This window comes from Dermacentor silvarum, chromosome 1 (genome assembly GCF_013339745.2).
Source record: "Dermacentor silvarum isolate Dsil-2018 chromosome 1, BIME_Dsil_1.4, whole genome shotgun sequence".
NCBI lineage: Eukaryota > Metazoa > Arthropoda > Arachnida > Ixodida > Ixodidae > Dermacentor > Dermacentor silvarum.
In genome coordinates, this window is record NC_051154.1 from 139,892,493 (window position 1) to 139,913,822 (window position 21,330).

General features: G+C 47.2%; 1 protein-coding gene across 2 annotated transcripts in view; it reads right to left on the reverse strand.

The window, feature by feature from the left end:
• LOC119436134 (neuropeptide-like protein 31) overlaps positions 1–19,570 on the reverse strand; it is a 333,767-nt gene extending 314,197 nt beyond the window's left edge. For both annotated transcript variants that reach the window (XM_049660929.1, XM_049660928.1), the window contains exon 1: positions 19,566–19,570. The gene's annotated coding sequence lies outside the window, so the exon portion shown is untranslated. The remainder of the gene's footprint in view (positions 1–19,565) is intronic.
• Positions 19,571–21,330: the final 1,760 nt, after the last annotated feature.

A 21,330-nucleotide genomic window follows, 5' to 3' on the forward strand; every position in this document is an offset into this window, starting at 1 on the left:
GGTGACGCGTAATCATACTTCGGGAAAAACGCTCTAGCAGCGTGTTCTGCAAATTCATGTGGCAAACTTTGCATCGCTAACCTAACGCTCGCTGCAGGGTCAGGTTGCTTATGACCGCGTTCCATTGACCGAAACGTACGCCAAAGTGCTCTGTTTCCAATGCCCGATCCAAGATTCTCGCACCACTCATACCATCGTCGTCGAGAAAGTTGCTTTTCGTGACGACGCGCCTTCGCCGTTATATGGTTAGCACGTGCACGGCTACCTGGTACATCGGGATTCCTCAACGCATACACTTCTGCCTGACGTCGCTTTGCCCAAAGTTGCAAAAGAGTGAGGTCCGGTTGAGGTTGTTCCTCGTCAACTGTGGTTATAGTGGTGTTACTCCGGGGCAGTTCTTGCAAAGCAGGAAGAATTTCCGAGGGCTCTGAGGGTACTTTATCAATCGATGATTCCCGAAACTTATCCCAATGCGTGATTGTTACTCGTCGTCGAATCTTCTTTATGCACGTTCTACGCAAACCAATCATTATGGGCATATGATCACTGCCCCAGGTATCTGGTTCCACACGCCACTGCGGCATTCCAGGGCCCAACCACCACGTGAGGTCTGGAGCGTGTGTTCTAGATACTGCGGGTACAGCACAGGTAGCCACAGCGTGAAGGTTCAACAGTGTAAAAGTGGCATCGCTCATGACGTTTTTAACTTGACATCCTCTTCGGGAGTTGTACTTGTACCCCCATTCTGTATGTGGAGCATTAAAGTCTCCACCCACGAGGATAGGAATTCCCGGGTACGTAGACCGTAGATGGGCTATCCACCCCAAGTTCAAACGTGTGCGCTGTGGTCTGGCGGAGAATGACACTAGAATGACAGGAATCTTCACTGGTCGTGCCAGGACCCCAACAACTTCTTGATTAACACTGCACCATGACTCCAGATCAATCACTGTGTGAACAATATGCGATGATACATACACTGCAGCTTTTCCGGGATCTGAAGCCATTGTAGTAGCACGTCTATCTGTAATAGATGGGTTATGATACCCATTAAAATTGGACAGGGAGCACAGCTTATTATGCTCTTGAATAAGCAGTGCCCATACATGTAGCTTATTATATTGAAGCTTGGTTTTAATTTCTCCTAACTTTGAGCTTAGGCCCCGACAATTCCACTGTAGAATTCCATCCTGTGACAGCTGCTGGAGAGAATTAGTCATGATGCAGGCAATCCTGAATGAGCAACGTTAGTTGAGCAAGTTGATCTAAAACTGCTGTCCAAACAGCTTGGTTGACCTGTTGTGCCGGACGGGATTCAGGCTTGACAGTGGCATTCGCACTGGTTGATGCCGTCCAAACAGCTTGGTTGACCTGTTGCGCCGGACGGGATCCAGGCGTAACAGTGGCATTCGCGCTGGTTGGTGCGTTACGTGTTGGTCCTGTTTTCTGACGCCGCAGAATTACCAATTCTTTGTGTTTGCGTAGTCGCTCAATCTCTCTGGCCAGTGCGTCTATCCGAGCGTCAATGTCATCATGGTCATCATCCGACGGATACAGAGGTTCCGGTAATTTCTGTTTCTTTGTCTGCGACTGCTTGCCACGTTTAAGAGCAGAAGAATACAGTTGTGTTTCTGGGGCTTCTGCTTCTTCTGCCATGAGCATCTCTGGCTCTTCTGCAAGAACCTCATAACGATTGTGAGTTGTTACTATACTCGTTTTTGGTATAGCCTTTCGTATCCATGCTGTGGCCTTCTGTTTAGTCGGACAACTTGTGCTTGTCATATCGTGCTCATCAGATTTACATAAGCCACATCGATATCGTGGTTGGCCTTCTGGTGTGAGCTTTTCGGGGTCAATAGTACGCTGTGGGCAAAATGCCTGCATGTGTCCACGTTGAATGCAGCGGTAGCAGAATATTGCCCGAGGGAGGTAGGGTTTAGGTCGCAATATACAACCATAGTAGTGAAACCGTTCTGGAATACATTGGGGGCCCTGTACCGTCACTAAGCAAGTACGGCTTTTGCCCATGAATCTAGCTGCGAGCACCCTGTGTGTTGTGGACGTCAATTCACGACATATTATCTCAGGGGTGTCTTCCGGGTCAATGCCATAAACAACACACCTCTGTATATTAGGGCCCGATGCAAAGTAGCACTGCACAGGTAGGTGCTGATCTCCTGACAGTGGGATAGATGTTAAAGTGCACATTTTCTGCACATCACTGAGAGATGCCAAGTGCACAGTGATCGAGTTGGTAGATTTATATGCTGCGAACCCTTAGAATCCAGTGGTTTCAAGAGATTGGTCGATGACCCTTTGGACATACTTTGTGGCTACTGAAGTTATGTCGTAGCATGAAAGGGGACGTATATGAACTCGATAGGATTCAGAAGGGGTAGGCGTAGGGTAAGACTGAGAGGGTAAGACTGAGAGACTGCTCGTGCTTTGCTTCTCTCGCGCACGGACAGCTTTTCTTTCTATTTTTCACACATTTTGAGCTCCCGCTTTTCTCAGGTATCTTGTTCGTCTTCTTTGCACAGCACAATGAAGAATTGAATGCACAATGTTAATTTCGGCTAAGAGTGGCTTCTACAGGAATTCCTTCGTAATATATCCGCGTTAACACCAATCTTACAGCTTCTGCAGTAACTCAATACTTGGGTTGCATTCTGAAAGTAAGCGGACGAGCAAAGTATCAAATATGAATCAGATATATTTCTTTTAGACACGATATACGATCCGAATTGCACTGACCATCTGCTTCAGAAAATTTAACACCGAAAATGACCAGCAAACACCCATAAACTTTCACAATTCAAGACTTTATTTTTGTAATCGTGTAGGAGAAACTGGAGCAGTCAAAGCCACACGTGATGTTCGCAAGGAGGAAAAGAAAAAGATAGAGGCCCTTATGAGAAGAACTTGCTTCTCATAAGCAAGCTTATGAGAAGAACGCCTGATCATGGCTGAAGCCGTGGCTAGTTTCGCTGCTGGTTCCTACGAGCTAAGCCGTGTACGTGGAGCCCAAGTCGCAATGGAAGCAGCAACCTCCCGGTGTCCTTGTGGTAAGTAGTCAGACAACAGGTGGGTCTGCGTTATCATGACAAAGCCTCGTGTCTTCTGCTCGTGTGTTGTGTGGGTGGCTGCACTGACAATGGCGACTATTAAGGCGCAGGTTGGGGTGCCATGGGATTTACCTTGAACAAGAACCTTTTCAACGGAGGCGTCTTGGCGGCTGGAGCGGAGTGCTGGTGTGAGGCAACTCCGGAGAAGAAGGAGATCACTTCCATCTACGGAGGCGTCCACAATTGGGAGCGTGGCAGATCAGCGAGTAGCACCGCCGGCCGTGCATACGTCGTGTGCAACGAAGAAGGCCACATGAGCCGAGATTGTCCCACTGCTGACTCGGGAGGACGACGAGGCTGCGGACGAGGCTGCTTAAAGTTTGGCGAGGAAGGCCACATGAGCAGGGACGGACTGGCCGCTAGACTTTCTTTGTGGCCAAATTAGGCGTTTTGTGTGTGTTTTGTCCTATAGAAGTTCGTTTATTTTCTTCGTAAATTCTGAAATTTGTGCTTTTTTTTCATCCTATTAAGGATCATAAATAAATATGTTATTACTACCTTGCATTCCTTTCTCGTGTATATTTTCGGAATTTAAGTAGGTTCATGCGTATATGTGCGGCGCATGTAATTCTTCGCACCGTTACAGTCCACATCAAATGGGCAATTTAATTTGCACGGAACGCAATCATAAGTGAAAGTACATGTGATCCAACAAGAAATCATGCACTTGTCAAGCGTCAAAGCGTCGAAGCGTGAAGCGTCAAAGCTCGCAAATGCGAAATCACAGAGAATGATTTGTGTTGTTCGAATAATTATGGTTCGTTAGCAATGGTGCATATCACACACGCCGTGGCTGCGCCAGCCATCGCGGCCACCCCAGCTGTGGCTGCTGCACCGGTCGTGCTAGGGGGATTGGGCTGATCAGCATTCGTCGGTGGATTTGGTAGCGTCGGCCTCGGGGGCCTTGGAGGCATGGGCCTAACGGGCTCAGGCCTCGGCGGTGCCGGCCTCGGAGGTGTCGGTCTCGGAGGCGTTGGTCTCGGAGGCATAGGTCTTGGTGGAGCAGGCCTCGGAAGCCTCGGATATGGTCCCGGAAGTCTGGGTCTCGGAGGCGGACTCGGTGGTGGACTCGGTGGGGTCGGAAATGGAGTGGCGGTCAAGGCCAAGCATCTGAAGTACTAATGAGTGTAGAAAGCGCAAGTTCACGTGATCTGGACCGGCGTTGGTGCGTTGGAGGAAGCCGGACTGTTGCTGAGTCTTCCGCCGGTAGTGTCGAATAATTTGAAGTGAATCGTAGAGTTGGAATTTTTGTTGTTGAAATGTACAGAGTTACTAATTAAACTTTCTGAGAAAGTGTTGATGAGCGCAGGAATACAATGCTTAGCATCAGCAGAACATAAGAATGTTCTAGCGCGCACAAATCGAGTCTGCTGGTTTTAATAAGAAAGAAAACCCAAGTAGCTGCGGGATATAAAGCATGCTCTAATCTTCTGCTTTGTGCTGCTCAAATGCGGGTCTGCTTCCTAGTCTCACCCGCCATGGTGTCCTAGTGGCTTTGTCGTTGCGCTGATAAGCCCGAGTTCGCCGGATGAAATCCCAGCCATGGCAGCCGCATTTCTATGGAGGTAAAAACTGAAGGAAGCTTAAGCTTCGCCTTTAAGAGTAGAACGCGATAGCTTTATCGGGACCCGTTCACATCGCATCGTTCGCATACGGCAAATAGGCTTCATTCACTGCAATATTGAACGTGGGAAAGCCAGCTTACAAATACCAAGCTTACACCGATCCTTTTAAAGTCGGCTTAACTTTTTCACTGAAATTCGTGGCTGGAAAAGCGTTATTCCAGGGGCAATAAAAGTGGTCTTATATTAAAATGTGAAGGCCCTAGGACCTTTTTCTATTATTTTATTATTTGTTTGCCATTGCCCCGATGAGCGCAGGTCTGGTAGAAATGCTGGAAAAGGAGTTTGTGTTTGAGTTTCCTCATAGCGGAATTAGGTTTTCTCGTACATTCAAATTACAATCTGACGCCGATTGGTAAACAACCCGACGGCGAATCCGACGCCGAATGGTAAAGTTGTGGTTTACCATTTGTCTGACGGATTTCATCGTGATCAGTGACTCGCAGGCGGCAGTCCGAAGCTTCGCGAGCGACCGCGTCTCGCGGGAAGCGGCCCACATACTCCAAATTTGTGAGGACGGTGACTCGACGTCACCCTCGCAACCGCAAAATTCTACGGTCTTCCTCCTCTGGACCCCGGCACACACCGACGTCCCGCTCGCGGAGAACGAGGCGGCCCACGCCGCGGCTCGAGGTCTCACTTGCCGAGCCGTGGCAAATTACGTGGCCGCCGCCTCCACCCCCCAGTGCGGGGCCTCGAACCTGCCGGATCGAGACACTACGACAGACGCACTGTAACAACAACAATCACCATGGTTGTGGGGCGATCGCCTGACCACGTTCAGAGACCTAACCCAACACTACAGACTTGATAGACGCAAATTTCCGCCACTGCGCGTTAAATTAAACAGGAAAGAGGCCGTAAACTGATGCTTACTACAAACACACAGTTAACCTAGTCCGGCAGTCTTACGCCACTGTTCCCCGAGCTTATACCCGACTGGTGCGTGTAAAGCGTGCGGACAAAGAGAAACGCTGCGACACATGCTCTGGGAATGTGCCGGCAACAACGGTACTGAAACCACCGCCGTTCGCGACGCGTCCATAACGGCAGGCGTTACTAGATTAAAGGAGGCCTCGAGCTCGCTCATGCCCGCCGTTGCCCCGGTTGCTGGGGCCGCTGAGCACCTTCTCCGTCGGCGTCGCCGCCGCTGGGAGGCGGCCCTGAAAAGTTCGGAACTGGAAGACTAGCTCTGGGCCGTCCGGCAAGCCGAAGACGCCATCCGAGTCCGAGGACTTCAAGCTGACACCTCAGGCCACTAAAAGCAAAGTGCCGGCTCTTTCAATAAAGTTTATTTCTTCAAGAAAACCTTGCACCACGTGGAGGGCATGCGCGGTCGATGTGATTGGATGATTTTCTCCGCCACCCGCGATCACACGCCGGTTACCGACGCCGACTTTTCTGTGAGACGGGGCCCTAAACGTTATCGCGTTAAAATGCGAAAGCGTTCGGGTACCGGACACTGGCTGCACGTTAAAGAACCACAGGTGATCAAAATTATTCCGGAGTCCCCCACTAAGGCGTGTCCCATGATCAGATCAGGGTTTTGGCATGCAAACCCCATAATCTATTTTTTACTCTAGTCGCAATTATACTTGTTTTCAGCTGCCGCGGTAGCGCATTGGCTGCCGCATTTTGTTGCTGAGCATGACCTCGCGACTGTTGTTCCCTGCCGCAGCACGGCCTATATCGATGGGGATGGACTGCAAGAACGCTAGTCTGCCGAACAGTTTGTGCACGTTAAGAAACCCCAGGTGGTCAAAAAAATACCGGATCACTCCATTACGGCGTCTCTCATAGGCCAAGAGTTGCTTGGAGACGTTGAACCCTAATGAATGAAATCATCAAATCCAATTGAATCAGGAGCCCCCCAAAATTTATGCGGTTCCCCTTATAGCCTCTGCGTCGCTTCGGGGCGTTGAATCGCATCAGCAACAGCATCCTCGTGTCCAGATAGTTTTTTGGCTGGAGGGATACTCCCATTTTTACTGGGTTAAATTGGTGCAGCTGCAAAGAAAAATATATTATTTGTCGAAATAAAATCTCAGCATCTTACCTGACTTAGGAATTGAAATACATAAGAGTACTTTGAGAGATATGGAACTATTTTATTCTCCTAAGCGAACTTGTGAGAAACGAATGACTTTTCGTATTTCAAAGCTATGTGATCAATTGTGATCTGAGCTATGTGATCAGAGCACGTAAACAATTGTAATACAAATGCGTACTTTAATAAGTTGCCCTTTTGCATCACAGGGTGATTAAAGAGTCAGCTTAGTGAGTCTTGACAATTTTTGTGCATGTTGCGCCCAGGAACGCTTATAAACACAAAGAGAAAGAAAGACAAAGAGATACAGAAAGACACATATACAGAGAAGAAGAACAAAAACTAAATAAAATACTAGCAAACCGTCGTGTGCGAATTTTCCAACGTGCCATCTTCTATTGTTAAATGTGATTAATATGTATCCGAAAAACTTCTCATCAGCAGCGACCTTTTGGAGGAGAACATGCAATCAAAATGCTGATTAAGGTTCTCGGTATATTCACTTACTATGAAACATCGGTTCAATACTGTTTCAAATAATGAGCGAGGCAATTATATTTAAGACTGTGCTTTTTCCAAACCAGCGTGCTTACCTTAGCAGTTGCTTCATACTGCACACGATGAGGACTTCATAAAGGCGCACACCGTTTTAATGGAATTCAAGCAGATTGTTTCTCGAAGGGAGGCAAATAGCATTTGCAGTTAAATAAATATTGTTCTGACACCGTTACCGTTGAGTGGCTCGCGAGCGAAATATATTCCGACGTCAAATGGGAGCACACTGACAGCGGCACTGCCTTTCACTTGAAAAGTGTGTCCAATTAATTTCCTCCATCAGGCGTTGATCAACCCGGGCATTTAAACTACAGGTAGGCGAATATCAAGTTTTTGGAATACGAATAGAATAGGAATAGTAAGTATATCGAATTGAATATCGAATTGGGGAACGCAGACGCATATACGTATTTACAGGAAGAATGTGTATTTTTCTATAGTTAGGTATCGCGCCCGTAGTTGGTAGTTCGAAAAAGGCAGCTTACTACCAATGACAAAAATGATGTTTTAACCACAAGATCCCTAACTGTCATTAAAAACTACGCGAATAGCCTATCAGCATCATTACAACGTGGCTGCAAAGAAGCTTTTCAAGAATTAGTGGCTTTTGTGTGGAATGGAGCTTTACAAAAACGCTAAAGAAATGGTTGCCGAAAAGCGATCAGAGGTTGTGTAAAATGAAAAAAAAAGAAAAAAAAGAGCTGCTTAAGGATCTGTCAGCCATAAGCACAATTAAAAGGGCTGGTTTCCAGAAAAATACCACTCGCTGGGGTATTTTTGCTTGTAAAAACCTTGCCCTCCACAAGGCGCAAGGTTTTTGTGAACAAAAATTCAATTTCTCATAAAGAAATCGCTCAGAAAAACAGTAAAGTACGACTTAACCACTACATACACACATGGTGGCGTCGGATTGTAATTTAAATGTACGAGAAAACATAATTCTGTTACAAGGAAACTCAAACACAAACCCCCTTTCCAGCATTTCTACCATACTTACCGCTGCGCGCTCGGGTAGTTTACTTGCAAAAATGATATCCAGATGGCGCTCGCATACTCGGCAGGTCAAATTGGGACTTCGCTTGCTTAATGCGTTTTGGACTCGCGCGCACGTCGGGGCGATAGCAAACAATTAATAAAATAATTTTAAAAAAGTGCTAGGGCCTTCACATTTTAATACAACACGACTTATATTGCCTCTGAAAAAACGTTTTCCCAGCAATACATCTCTGTATAAAAGTGAAGCCGACCTTAAGGGGATCGGTGTAACCTTGGTGTTTGTAAGCTGTCGTTCTCATGTTGTGAGTTGCAGTGGGAAAGACACCTAACAACGGGGCCCAATAACGGGGCTCGAACGGAGCCCGGTAAAGCTATCGCATTCCACTCTTAAAGCAAAGCTTAAGCGTCCTACAATTTTTTATTGCTCATTTCATCTTGCACTAGTGCTGCAGATGTATCTTTAGGAAAGCGAACCACAAAAATTTGCCGTGGTAGAACGTGGTTAAACCAAGCTTGCCGAGTGATAGCGCGGCCTTGCTTGCTTTGGGAAAGGACACAGACGCTGCTCGGCGGCCTCAGCAACTTCCGCATCTCCAATTGCACGACAATACAACACACAGAGACGGCTTGTCGTGGCAGCGGCAGTGAGCGAATTGACCTTCATGCTGCGTCTCGCTTCAACGCGAACTAAAAGTTGAAATGAAATCACAGTGCATACGAAGCTACCAGCACTCGGCGAACTTTGTACACATCGCAGATCGTTTTCAAGATATGGGCGCCCACGCGGCAAACGCAGCTGCCACCGGCAGTGGCAGGCTAAGTCCCAGTTTGACCTTGGTTGAGCTTCAAGGTCATATTTACGGAACCAGGCGTTTCCTGTGTTTGTACCTGGAGTAATAGAGCTCTCGCTCTAAAATTCGGAACGCAAACGCACGCACATAAAGAGGCCACAAAGACGATGGCCGCTGCCTCGGCGAGCCAAGCGCCATTCGCAGACTGCCGGACAGGGTCTTTACAAGCAACGGGTGCCTTTCGCCTCGACCAGTAATTAGCTTTTGGCAATCGAAACATTTAAAATTTATTCACATGGTTCGCGAAAAACGTGCTCTGAAGCCAAATGCCGGGGACATCTCTCAGGCGTTCTGATTATCGTTGTGATTAAAGGTGTTGTGATTAAAGCGTGACTCGGGCGAGAACAAACACGGCCAATAAAAAATAAAAAACATGCTGTAATAAAACAATGCAATGTTTATTTATTTAAATTGAAATGTGTTTCGTAATCATTTTACTTTGTGTGGTGCTTACTTTATTACTGAAAAAATACATCTATTCTTCAAAGCATTATTGAATAAAGTCGTTCACGTTTTATGAATCGCAGCGCTGTGCTCTCTCGGGGTGTTCATAAAGGCACGCTCGCGAACTTCGTCTTCTAGAATATGCAATTTGAATGCGTATTATTAGGAAGCACATCGCGAATTTTCTCATTTAGTGGCACAAGTAATCTTTGCACTAATGAAATCTGTGCTGTATGATACCTGGGCCAATGAAGGCATGAAAATAATTCTGGATCGGAGATGAAAATTGTTTGAGGATATCTTAATGGTGGCTCATATAGTCTTAAGAAAGTCTGAATGGTCAGAAGGTGAAATCGGCATAAAATGGGTTGGATTCTGGTTTCGAGGTATAGTAAGGCATTTGCAACGTATTATTAGGATAGCAATTATATGGACACTTCAACCGTAATTCTGCCGTCGGCGTCGCCGTGAGGTTCCGTATAAAGTCCAAGGGCGATAAAATCGTCGCCGCGCGCCATATGTGCGAGTGAAAGCGCGCGGGGGACGCTCGCTATCACCGAGAGCGAACGCACGGCGGAAAGCAAACGCGACCGTCGCGCGAAAGGTTGTGGGGGTATGGAAGGGAGGCAGGCAGAGCTACGCTGTGCTGAGGCCCCAAATACGTATCTTGAAACCGGGCGAAAGGGGAACTGGCCACTCAATCTCCAACGCGAAAACAAGAAAGCGGGAAAGCAGCAAGGGAGGGGGGGGGGCAGCTTTTACTCTGCCAACAACTGGGCTTGTACTTTGCCCGCTTGTGGCGGTCGCCCGCACCGTCTCTTATCTACATACGGCTCTGACTTTTGCATGCGCTGTGCATACGCCGCTCAGTTTCCGTTGAAGTGATAGACCGCGCGAACCTTCGCCCGCTGCGGCGGCTAAGCTTGCTGCCAGCGTTTCGACAGTCGTTGTCTGCGGTCATTCAGGGTGATCTATTCATGTTTACTTGTGCGTGCTGACAACACTCTCGTTAATTCAGTTGGTAAGCGAATGTGTCCAAGTTTATGCAGCCGATAAAACTACTATCCCTACTCCGAATAGCTTTCTACTAATTTGCTATCGCAATTGATGCTTCGCCTTTCGGGCGAAACAGCGACATTTTTTGGAACGCACGCTCGCAAACTTCGTCCACTACAATATGCCTCCTCGCATGAATTCGGGTCCTTCACGTAGTCCCCGCATTCTGGTGGTGACAGTTTAACAATTCAGAAGTACAGCTTTGCGCTGGTGTTTCCGAGTTTGGTTTCATTGCCTTCGACGTGTTCAATTAAGGCTGCTGAGTTATGAAGGCCGGACAAGTGTTCACTTTAGCTTCGTTCGCGCGGCTGCGGTGGCCGACGGGCTGGGCGTCCCTTGGGACGATGCGCCCAGAACAAAACACCGAATGGTTTGGTCGGTACGGAAAGAAGCGGTGCTTTGCAGATAGATGTGATAGGACGCCACAGCCGTACGGTCGATGTTTCGCTGCATCGTTTTCCCTGCAAAACAGGTGAACGCGACTTGAACCCCTCATCCAGTCGAGTATGCAGTTGCACTGCCTATTAGAGAGCCTAATCGCGTTCAGTGGCTGGACATACTAAAAATACTGCATTAATCGCAGGTCTATATCGTGCCGTTGACAACAAAAAGTTACGTCGCATTTTTTCCAGTTCTTTCATTCCTTTTCTGGCGTCGCTCTTGACGCCGAATGCCCCATTGTTAGTGAGCCATAATTATACGAACAACACACACCCTTCTCTGTAACTTCGCATTTGTGGGCTTTGACTCTTGACAAGGGCATGATTTCTTGTTGGATCACAAGTATTTTAACTTGTTACGATTGTGTTATTGTAATGTAAATTACCTATTTGATGCCGCCTGAAACGGTGCGAGGAATGTGCCGCACATATACGCACGAAAATATTAAAACTCCGACGGCGAACACGGGAAAGGAATACAAATTAGTACAAAGGTATAGTATATTTATCATCCTCAATTGCGTGAAAAAAAATACAAATTTCAAAATTTCCCCCAAAGTTAAACCATCTACTAAAGGACAAAATACACACAAAACGCCTCATTTGGTCACACAAGAAGCGTAGCGGCCCACATCACGGTGTGTCCGACCCAGCTTTCTGCTCATGTGGCCTCCCTCGTCACACTTGAAGCAGCCGTTGACCGTAGCGTCGTTGTCCTCCGGAGTCAGCATTGGCACAGTCTCGGCTCATGTGTCCTTTTTGGTTTCACTCGACGTATGTTCGGCTGGCGGTGCTACTCGCTGATCTGGCACGCTCCCACTGGCGGATGCCCCTGTAGTTGTGAGCTCCTCCTTCCCCGCGGTGGCCGCCCCCAGCAGTATGCTCCAGCCGCCAAAACGCCTCGGTTGTGAGCGTTCTTGTTCCGGGTGGATCCCAGGGAGCCCCAACCTGCGCCTGCATAGTCGCCATTGTCAGAGCAGCCACCCACACAACACCCGAGAAGGAGACACAAGCATTTGTGATGGCAACGCAGGCTCATCTGTTGCCTGACTACTTACCACGAGGCCGCAGGGAGGTTGCTGTTTGCAGTGCCACTTTGGCTCCGCCCCCACGGCCTAGCCTGAAGGAACCGGCAGCGAAACTAGTCACAGCTTCAGCCATGATCAAGCTGATGATGATGATGACCTCATCATCTTTGGCGCATACCCACTCACGGGGATCGTCCAAGAGTCGGGCAATTTTATAAATGTGCTAAGTGGATAATTTAGCAAATGTCTAATTTTTAATTTTGGTAACTATATTAAAGCCAGTAAATTCTATGACAATTCAGTGGATATAAAAAATATTAACAAATATGCACATACTAATACAAGAGGCAATAATGTTATGATAAATGGAATAATATGCTTCACAATGAAATCGGTTTGATTGAATAATGAATTTCTCTATGACAATGCATGCATTCCTGTGTGAGTGTCCAAGCACAGAAGCTCCGAAAGACAGCAGTTCCGGAGTATTCCATGGCAAGCCGAGCTGTCGCATTGGAATTTGGAACGTTCTTTTTCTTAGGAAGGAGAAATGCCCTTAGTCCTGTATAAGTAGTGGTCTTTCGTTTCTAATGCGTTACAGAAATTACACAAAGGGGAAATCGCCAGACCAGAACAGTGCAAGTATAAATTTAGGCGTGGGACTCCACATCGCAGTCTTGTTAATGTCACTTGTTTCTTTCTGGATCTGCAAAAGTTCCTGCTCCAAGGGAATCTTAAGTGGTGCAGTTCGGTGGATGATGCTAGATTTGATTTGCTGAAATAAGGGTGTATCTTCTAAACCTTACAGACGTTATGAAACCCGTTGTTGGAAGAAGGGAACACACAGGGCCTGTAATAGAAGCCTTTGCCAGGCTATCTGCCGCTTCATTTATAAATATGCCTTTGTGACCAAGTACCCATACTAATCACAAACTACGCAAATGGCTTGGAAGTAATGACTGTAAATTTTTTACTATATGCGATTCGCCGTGAGCAGTAAGTGAGGTGCACAAGGATGAAGAGTCTGTTAATATTACCGCGGTTTTTGTGGAAGGCAGTAGCTTACGCAAAGCTATTACAACAGCTAGGAATTCCGCTAGGAATATTGGAGTCTAGTCGGGGAGCCGAACAGAAAACGACCAATCTAATGCACATGAAAAAATTCCAACTCCAGTCTTTTCCTCACTCTGCGAAGCATCTGTTACTATAATTACGTTTGTGTGGAGCAGGTCCGAGGGATCCTGGAGTAAGCCGTTAAGAATATGCCAGGGAAGTTGCTTCGCTAATCATAAGTAATAACCAATGAATTTGGGATACTGGTTACCGTCATTATATCATTTAATCGCACGTTTAACGGACTTAATAATGATTCTATTTTATTCACCTGTGGCGTGTAATACCGAGGCCACAAGACTCTAAAAAATAAAGCTTTTTGACTGATCACGATCAACTGGGATCTTCTTATTGAAGATTCATAGAGCCTGATGAATGTTTGAAGGGTGAGTATTTTAAATCTCATTTCTAGGGAAGGAAGTCGTGATTCCTTGTAAAGCACGGTGTTTGCTACAAACTTTGGCAGCCCCAGACATAAGCGAAGTGCTTCTTTTTCCAGCAAAAGTAGTGGATGTCGTTTATAAGTCGGGGAGCCAGAGAATAACACACAGCAGAACGCTAGTATTCGTCGAATATACAGGGTGTTTCAGCGAACACTCAAAAATTGTTAAAGGTTGCCTGTGGCAGATATCAGAATTCTAGTTAATGAGCTGGTCTACTCGAAGAGGCGCACATTAATTGCACAAGAAATTGAAATGCATAAATGACTAATTAACAGAAATTGACTAATTGGGTTTTTAACTAATTGCCTGATGGCCCATATTCCAATTTACAAATTGTAGCCGTGGAGTTCGCAAGGCGGATCCACTTGGAACGAATTCTCGGGATGACACCAGTTTCGAGATATTAATTCCCGAACGTTGCGGAGAAATGCATTGGCGTTCCAATTAGGTTCTTAACAAAATGTCGCTTTTTGCATTGAAGTACAAAATTAATGACTTTGACTTTGAACGATAGCTTATGGACTATAGCTTTCATACGCCCTTGTTGTATTATCTGCATGAAACCACCCTGCACGCTTACAAGAAATTTGAAACCGAAATTATGCCGCCTCGCAGCCCAGAAGAATAAAAAAGTCATGGTGGCTGCTGATTACATTTCAGTTAAGAAACGCAGCTCTGTATATAGGGAAGTGCTATACGCCATTATAACCACATAAAGACAACAGACAATGAAGCAAGGAAAGCATCGCGTAAATAAAGTGTTGTTGAAAATTGGATTGTAGAAAAAAATGAAGAAAAGGGAAATGAAAGTGGACGAAAAGAAAACTTGTTGCCGGCGGGAACCGAAGCCGCAACCTCCGCATTACGCATGCGTTACACTATCACTTGTGCTACTGGGACGGCCATCAATTCGTCGACTTATTTGGGTATTTATGTTTACTGGATCTAGCCCTATGAGTGTTAGCCAGCGCCACTCAGAACCATAGTGGGCGGATGTGAACATCCTTTCTAGCGTGATGGCGTCGCAAAACACGTGATCTTGGGAGAGCAGGCGCGTGGCTAATAAACACTCGCATGCTACCTAATGACATGAAGGTGCCAGATTCGAGACCCTCGCAATGAATAAACGAGAGAAGAAGGGGGAACCGAGGGCCTCGATTTTGCTAATCATGACCACATAAAGCCAACAGTCAATGAAGCCAAAGAAAGAATCGGGCAAATTAAGTGTGGTTGAAATTTTCAACCACACTTCATTTCTCCGATGTTTTCCCTGGCTTCATTGTCTGTTAATTCTGTTAATCATGACCACATAAAGCCAACAGGCAATGTGGTTAGCGCCGGCGACAAGTTATCTTTTCGTCCAGTTTCATTACCCTTTTCTTCATTATTTTGTACATTCCCATTTTCAGCAACACCTAATTTCCCCGATGCTTTCCTTGGCTTCATTGTCTCTGTGCTTTATGTGGTTATAATGACGCATAGCAATTCTGTATAAAGAGAGCTGCGCTTCCCAACTGAAATGTAATCAGATGCCACCATTACTATTGTATTCTTCTGGGCTGCCGGGCAGCATAATTTCGGTATAAGATTACTTGTAAGCGTGCAGGTAGGTTTCATGAAGATAATACAACAAAGACGTATGAAAGTTATAATCCATAAGCTATCGTTCAATGTCTTCAGGTTGGTCACTTCATTACTTCCCGCACCACACTTTACTATTACAGATTGCCACACGGTGAAGAATAAGCCTCTCTCTACCACACAGCCTGGGAATGTCCCCACACACCCGAAACACCTCCCCTCACAAACACCACAGCCGAACAGTGGGAAACGGCGCTCTCCTGCTTCGACCCGTGTTACCAGCGCAGGTTGGTGTGGCGGGCCGGGAGACGTTTCAGGGTGCCGGAGTCCAAGACTAAAAACTGTCCCCCCTTCCCTCCACCGCATTGGCGCAAGCAAGACGAACGAAGCCGCTTGCGTTTTCCTTTTTTTTTATCGAATGAAGTTTGCTTCTCCTCCTCACATGTGTCTTCAGCATGTGGGACAGTCTCAGCATTCTCGAAGAATTTCTAGGAATTCTTCTTGTGGAGCTGGAGTTCTTTTAACGCGGTATGCAATTGGGGGAGCTTGTCTAGCACGCAGATTACATTCTATGAACGCACCCAGAAGTCAGGGCTCAAATTGCTACTCGCATTAATTCATTGAAGCAAATCCAGAAGTCAGTGGAGCCTGGCGATTTCTTCACGAGAAGTCGCGTGTCCACCGTTTTCGTTGATAACATCACCACAACTGTATTGAACAAACACGCATCTTTGTTTCGTGAGATAGAGAGAAAAAAAATCATTTGCAGAAAGGCAGAGAGGTCAGCCTAAGCTGTAACTTGCTCTGGCCTGCTACTCTACACTGGGGAAAAGCGATGGGGAGGAAAAGGCTTAATGAATGATGTTGATGATGATAAGAGGAGGAGGTGTGTATATACAAGTTTACAACGTTGTGGCATCGCTAAAGCTGTGCGTCCAGCCCAGTGGCTTGTAGAAAGACTATAGCGGCACTGGGCTGCGATGTTTGCATTGGGCCAAGGACCTAAAAGAAACTCGTCTGATAGGGGCCTCGTATCGACTTTTGCAATTGAATAGACCAGTTTCTGTCGTTCTTGCGCGTACGCGGGACAAACGCAAAATATATGATCAAGTGTTTCTAGTACCTGGCAGTATTCACGATTGGGGCTTGTGTCACCGCAACCAATCATATGTCTATAACGATTCGTGAATGCAACGAAAAGGCAAATCCTGTGCACCATGCTGTTTGGCTTCTTTAGAGCTTGTGAGGAATGCGGGTTTTTCATTTCTGGGCCCCATTCATGCACTCGCTTGTGTTGACGATCTTTTAGGGTTCAGTGCTCCAACGTACAATTGCGTATTACGCAACGAAGTAGGGCATTTGTGTGGGTGCGGCCCGCAATGGTTACGGGGACTCCCTGAAAGGAAGGTAACCTAAAGCGGTTCCTCAGGACCACCATTAAAGTTCTTTGTCTGCCACGCCGATTCCATCCCGTGCATTTTGTTTTAGTCTAATGTGAGCATGTGGGGTGCCTTTTGCCGCGTTAGTCAACCGCGTGAGGGTAGCACGCGCCTCGTGCTGAACCATTTTCGTATTGTGTTTTGCTTCTCTCGTGCACGGAGAGCTTTCCTTTTTATTTTTCATACGTTTGCAGCACCCGCTCTTTACAGTTTGATTTTTCGTCGTCGTTGCTCAGGAAATTCAAGAATTTGATGCTGAATGGAACTTTCGGCTAAGTAAGAGTGGCTTATTCAGGAATTCCCTCGTCAATTATCCGCGGTAACATGAAAGCCACGCCTTCCGCAGTAACTCACTATTTATGCTGCATTCTGAAAGTAAGCGGACGAACTAAATATAAAACTCAAAGTAGATATATTTCTTTTAGACGCAACATACTATCTAAATAGTGTTGACCACTAGTTTCAGAAAATAAACCGAAAATGGCCACAAAAAGCAAATAAAATTTTACAACTGTAGACTTTATTTTTGTAATCTTGAAGGAGAAATTGGAGCCGTGATAGACGCACGTGGTGTTCGCAAGCAGGGAAAGAAGAAGAAGAAGACCCTTATGAGAAGAACGCTTTATCATGGCTGAAGCTGTGACTAGTTTCGCTGCCGGTTCCTTCAGGGTAGGCCGTGGGCGCGGAGCCAAAGCAGCACTGCAAGCAGCAACCTCCCTGCGGCCTCGTGGTAAGTAGTCAGGCAACAGATGGGCCTAGCGTTGCCATCACAAATGCTTGTATCTCCTTCTCGGGTGTTGTGTGGGCGGCTGCTCTGACAATGGCGACTATACAGGCGCAGATGGAGGCGCCCTGAGATCCACCCGGAACAAGAACGCCCACAACCGAGGCGTCTTGGTGGCTGGAGCAGAAAGCTGGGGGAAGGCCACCCCGGGGAAGGCGGAGTTCACTTACATCTACGGGGGCGTCCGCCATTGGGAGCGTGCCAGATCAGCGAGTAGCAGCGCCCTCCGAACATACGTCGAGAGCAACCAAGAAGGGCACATCAGCAGAGCCTGTCCCACTGCTGACTCCGGAGGACAGCGAGGTTACGGTCGAAGTTGCTTCAAGTGTGGCGAAGAAGGCCATATGAGCAGAGGCTGTGACACTGCTGACTCTGGAGGACGGCGAAGCTACAGTCAGAACTGCTTCCAATGTGTCGAGGGCCACATGAGCAGAGGCTGTCACACTCCTGACTCTGGAGGACGGCGAAGCTACAGTCGACACTGCTTCAAGTGTGGCGAAGAAGGCCACATGAGCAGAGACTGTGCCAGCGCTGACTCTGGAGGACGGCGAAGCGACAGTCGACACTGCTTCAAGTGTGGCGAACAAGGCCACATGAGCAGAGACTGTGCCACAGCTGACTCTGGAGGACGGCGATGCTACAGACGACACTGCTTCAAGTGTGGCGAAGAAGGCCACATGAGCAGAGGCTGTCACACTCCTGACTCTGGAGGACGGCGAAGCTACAGTCGACACTGCTTCAAGTGTGGCGAAGAAGGCCACATGAGCAGAGACTGTGCCAGCGCTGACTCTGGAGGACGGCGAAGCTACAGTCGACACTGCTTCAAGTGTGGCGAAGAAGGCCACATGAGCAGAGACTGTGCCAGCGCTGTCTCTGGAGGACGGCGAAGCGACAGTCGACACTGCTTCAAGTGTGGCGAACAAGGCCACATGAGCAGAGACTGTGCCACAGCTGACTCTGGAGGACGGCGATGCTACAGACGACACTGCTTCAAGTGTGGCGAAGAAGGCCACATGAGCAGAGGCTGTCACACTCCTGACTCTGGAGGACGGCGAAGCTACAGTCGACACTGCTTCAAGTGTGGCGAAGAAGGCCACATGAGCAGAGACTGTGCCAGTGCTGACTCTGGAGGACGGCGAAGCTACAGTCGACACTGCTTCAAGTGTGGCGAAGAAGGCCACATGAGCAGAGATTGTGCCAGTGCTGACTCTGGTGGACGGCGAAGCTACAGTCGACACTGCTTCGAATGTAGCGAAGAAGGCCACATGAGCAGAGACTGGGCCGCTGCAGACTCTGGAAGACGGAGAAGCTACAGTCGACACTGCATCAAATGTGGCGAAGACGGCCACATGAGCAGATACTGTGCCACTGCAGACTCTGGAGGATGGCGAAACTACAGTCTACACTGCTTGAAGTGTGGCGAAGGCCACATGAGTCGATACTGATTTGCCGACAGCTGGGTCGGACACACCGAGATGTGGGCCGCTAGGCTTCGTGTGAGGCATAATGAGGCGCTTGGTGTGAATTTTGTCCTTTAGCAGATCGTTTAATTTTTTGGAAAATGTTGAAATTTGTATTTTTTTCACGCCACAGTATATTGAAATGATAAATATAATACTATACCTTTTTACTAATTTGTATTCCTTTCCCGTGTTCGCTGTCGGAGTTTTATTATTTTCGTGCGTATATGTGCGGCCCATTCCTCGCACCGTTTCAGGCGGCATCAAATAGGTAATTTACATTGAGCATAACGCAATCGTAACAAGTTAAAATACTCGTGATCCAACAAGAAATCATGCCCTTGTCAAGCGTTAAAGCTCTAAAGCGTGAAGCGTCAAAGCCCACAAATGCGAAGTTACAGAGAAGGATGTGTGTTGATCGTGTAATTATGGCTCGCTAACAATGGGGCATTCGGGATCAAGAGCAACGCCAGAAAAGGAAAGAAAGGAAGTAGAAAAAAAGCGATGTAACTTTTTGTTGTCAACGGCGTGATAGACACCTGCGATTCATGCAGTATTTTTAGTATGTCCCGCCACTCAACGCGATTAGGCCTTTCTCTAGGCAGTGCAACTGCATACTCGAGTGGATTCAAGTCGCGTTCACCTGTTTAGCAGGGAAAGCGATGCAGCCAAACTTCGACCGTACGTGTGTGGCGTCATATTACATCTATCTACAAAGCAGCGCTTCTTTCCGTACCGACCAAAGCATTCCGTGTTTGGTTCTGCGCGCAACCCCCCAAGCAACGCCCAGCCCGTCGGCCACCGCAGCCGTACGAACGAAGCTAAAATGGACCCTTGTCCGGCCTTCGATCCTCGAAAACACCAGCGTAAACGCTGCACTTCTGAGTTCTTAAAAAAGCACCACCAGAATTCAGAGAACACGTGGAGGACCAAAACGCCAAATAATGCGAAGAGGCATACTGTAGTAGACAAAGTTTGCTAGCATGCCTCTATGAACACCATGAGAGTGCACAGCATTGCTATTCATACAACGTGAACACCTATTTTCCAGAAGGCAATAAATAATACATACATGTCATCAGTAATAAAATAAGCACCACACCTAGAAAAACTGAATACGAAACACATTTCGTTCGATTAAAATAAACATTCCATTCTTTTATTTAAGGTATTTTTTATTTACATGCAGGTTTTGTCCTCTCACGAGTCACGCTTTAATCACAGCGCCAACTCCCTCCTGGTTGATGTCAGTGGCAATTGGTTCTGGCCCTCTTTTTTCGCGACCCATGTGAATATGTTTTGAATTTGTTGCTATTGTCAAAAAAGCCAATTAAGAGTCGACGCGGAAGCTGCGCTTGCTTGTAAACGCCCTGTCCGGCAGTGTGCGAATTGCGGTTGGCGGGAAGGGCAGCGGCCAGCCGCTTCCTTGCCTTTTTATATGCGTGCGTTTGCGTTCTGAATTTTGTGGTTGGCTTACGTGAAGATACATCTGCAGCACGTTGTAAGAAGAACAGGTGATCCGACGGAAGCGCGCGGCGTGTCTCACTAATGTTGGGATGCTGCTAGGTGGCGCACGCGATTAGGAGGCTGGGCGTCGGGGGCAAACATACCCTGACAACGCCTCCTTTCTAGAGGAGGCGTTGACCCTGAGCGCGCGCGTTTCAGCTGTTTCAGCCTGCGTTTTTCAGAGCGCCTGTTAGTGTTAACGCTCTCATATTGAGGTTATCTTAATTTCCCGAAAGCTTAAAGTTATTTGAGAGTGTCGCTGGTGCTTGCTGCAGTTTAAAATCAAAAGCATATATTTCGCTCAAAGCGGCGCTAACAGTCCGCATTTTTGTTGGAGCAGCTGACAATTCATGTTGCAAGTTACGTTTCGATGACGAGTTGCTATCTGTCGTCACTATACGCTGCGTCCCCGCTTTCATTTCTCATGCGAAAACAGTGCGTAGGGGAGTACCGCGTACAATGTCCTCCTGAGAGTATATATAAGCGCTTTCGCGTAATGCGGTGAAGTGTACGTGCTATCATTGTTCTGTAGACTCAAACGAAAATTTTGTTTGCGCGTTTCCCATGCAGGCACCATGCATAGTATTGGGTCCATAAAGCAGCAATTTAAAGGCTGTTTGTTTCTTATGAAGCATGCGGCACCTTGCATGCGTATATCCTTATACGCATGCTCCTTAATAAAATATTGATGATAGAAGACGCCAATCGTTTTTCTTCCTTTTTTATTCAAAATTACGAGGCAGCAGAAAAACAAATGAAAGCAACTTGCAAACCAATAGAAAGGAAGTCCATCGATGTAGAATATACATACCCAGCTGTCACATTAGTCCTGGCGAGACG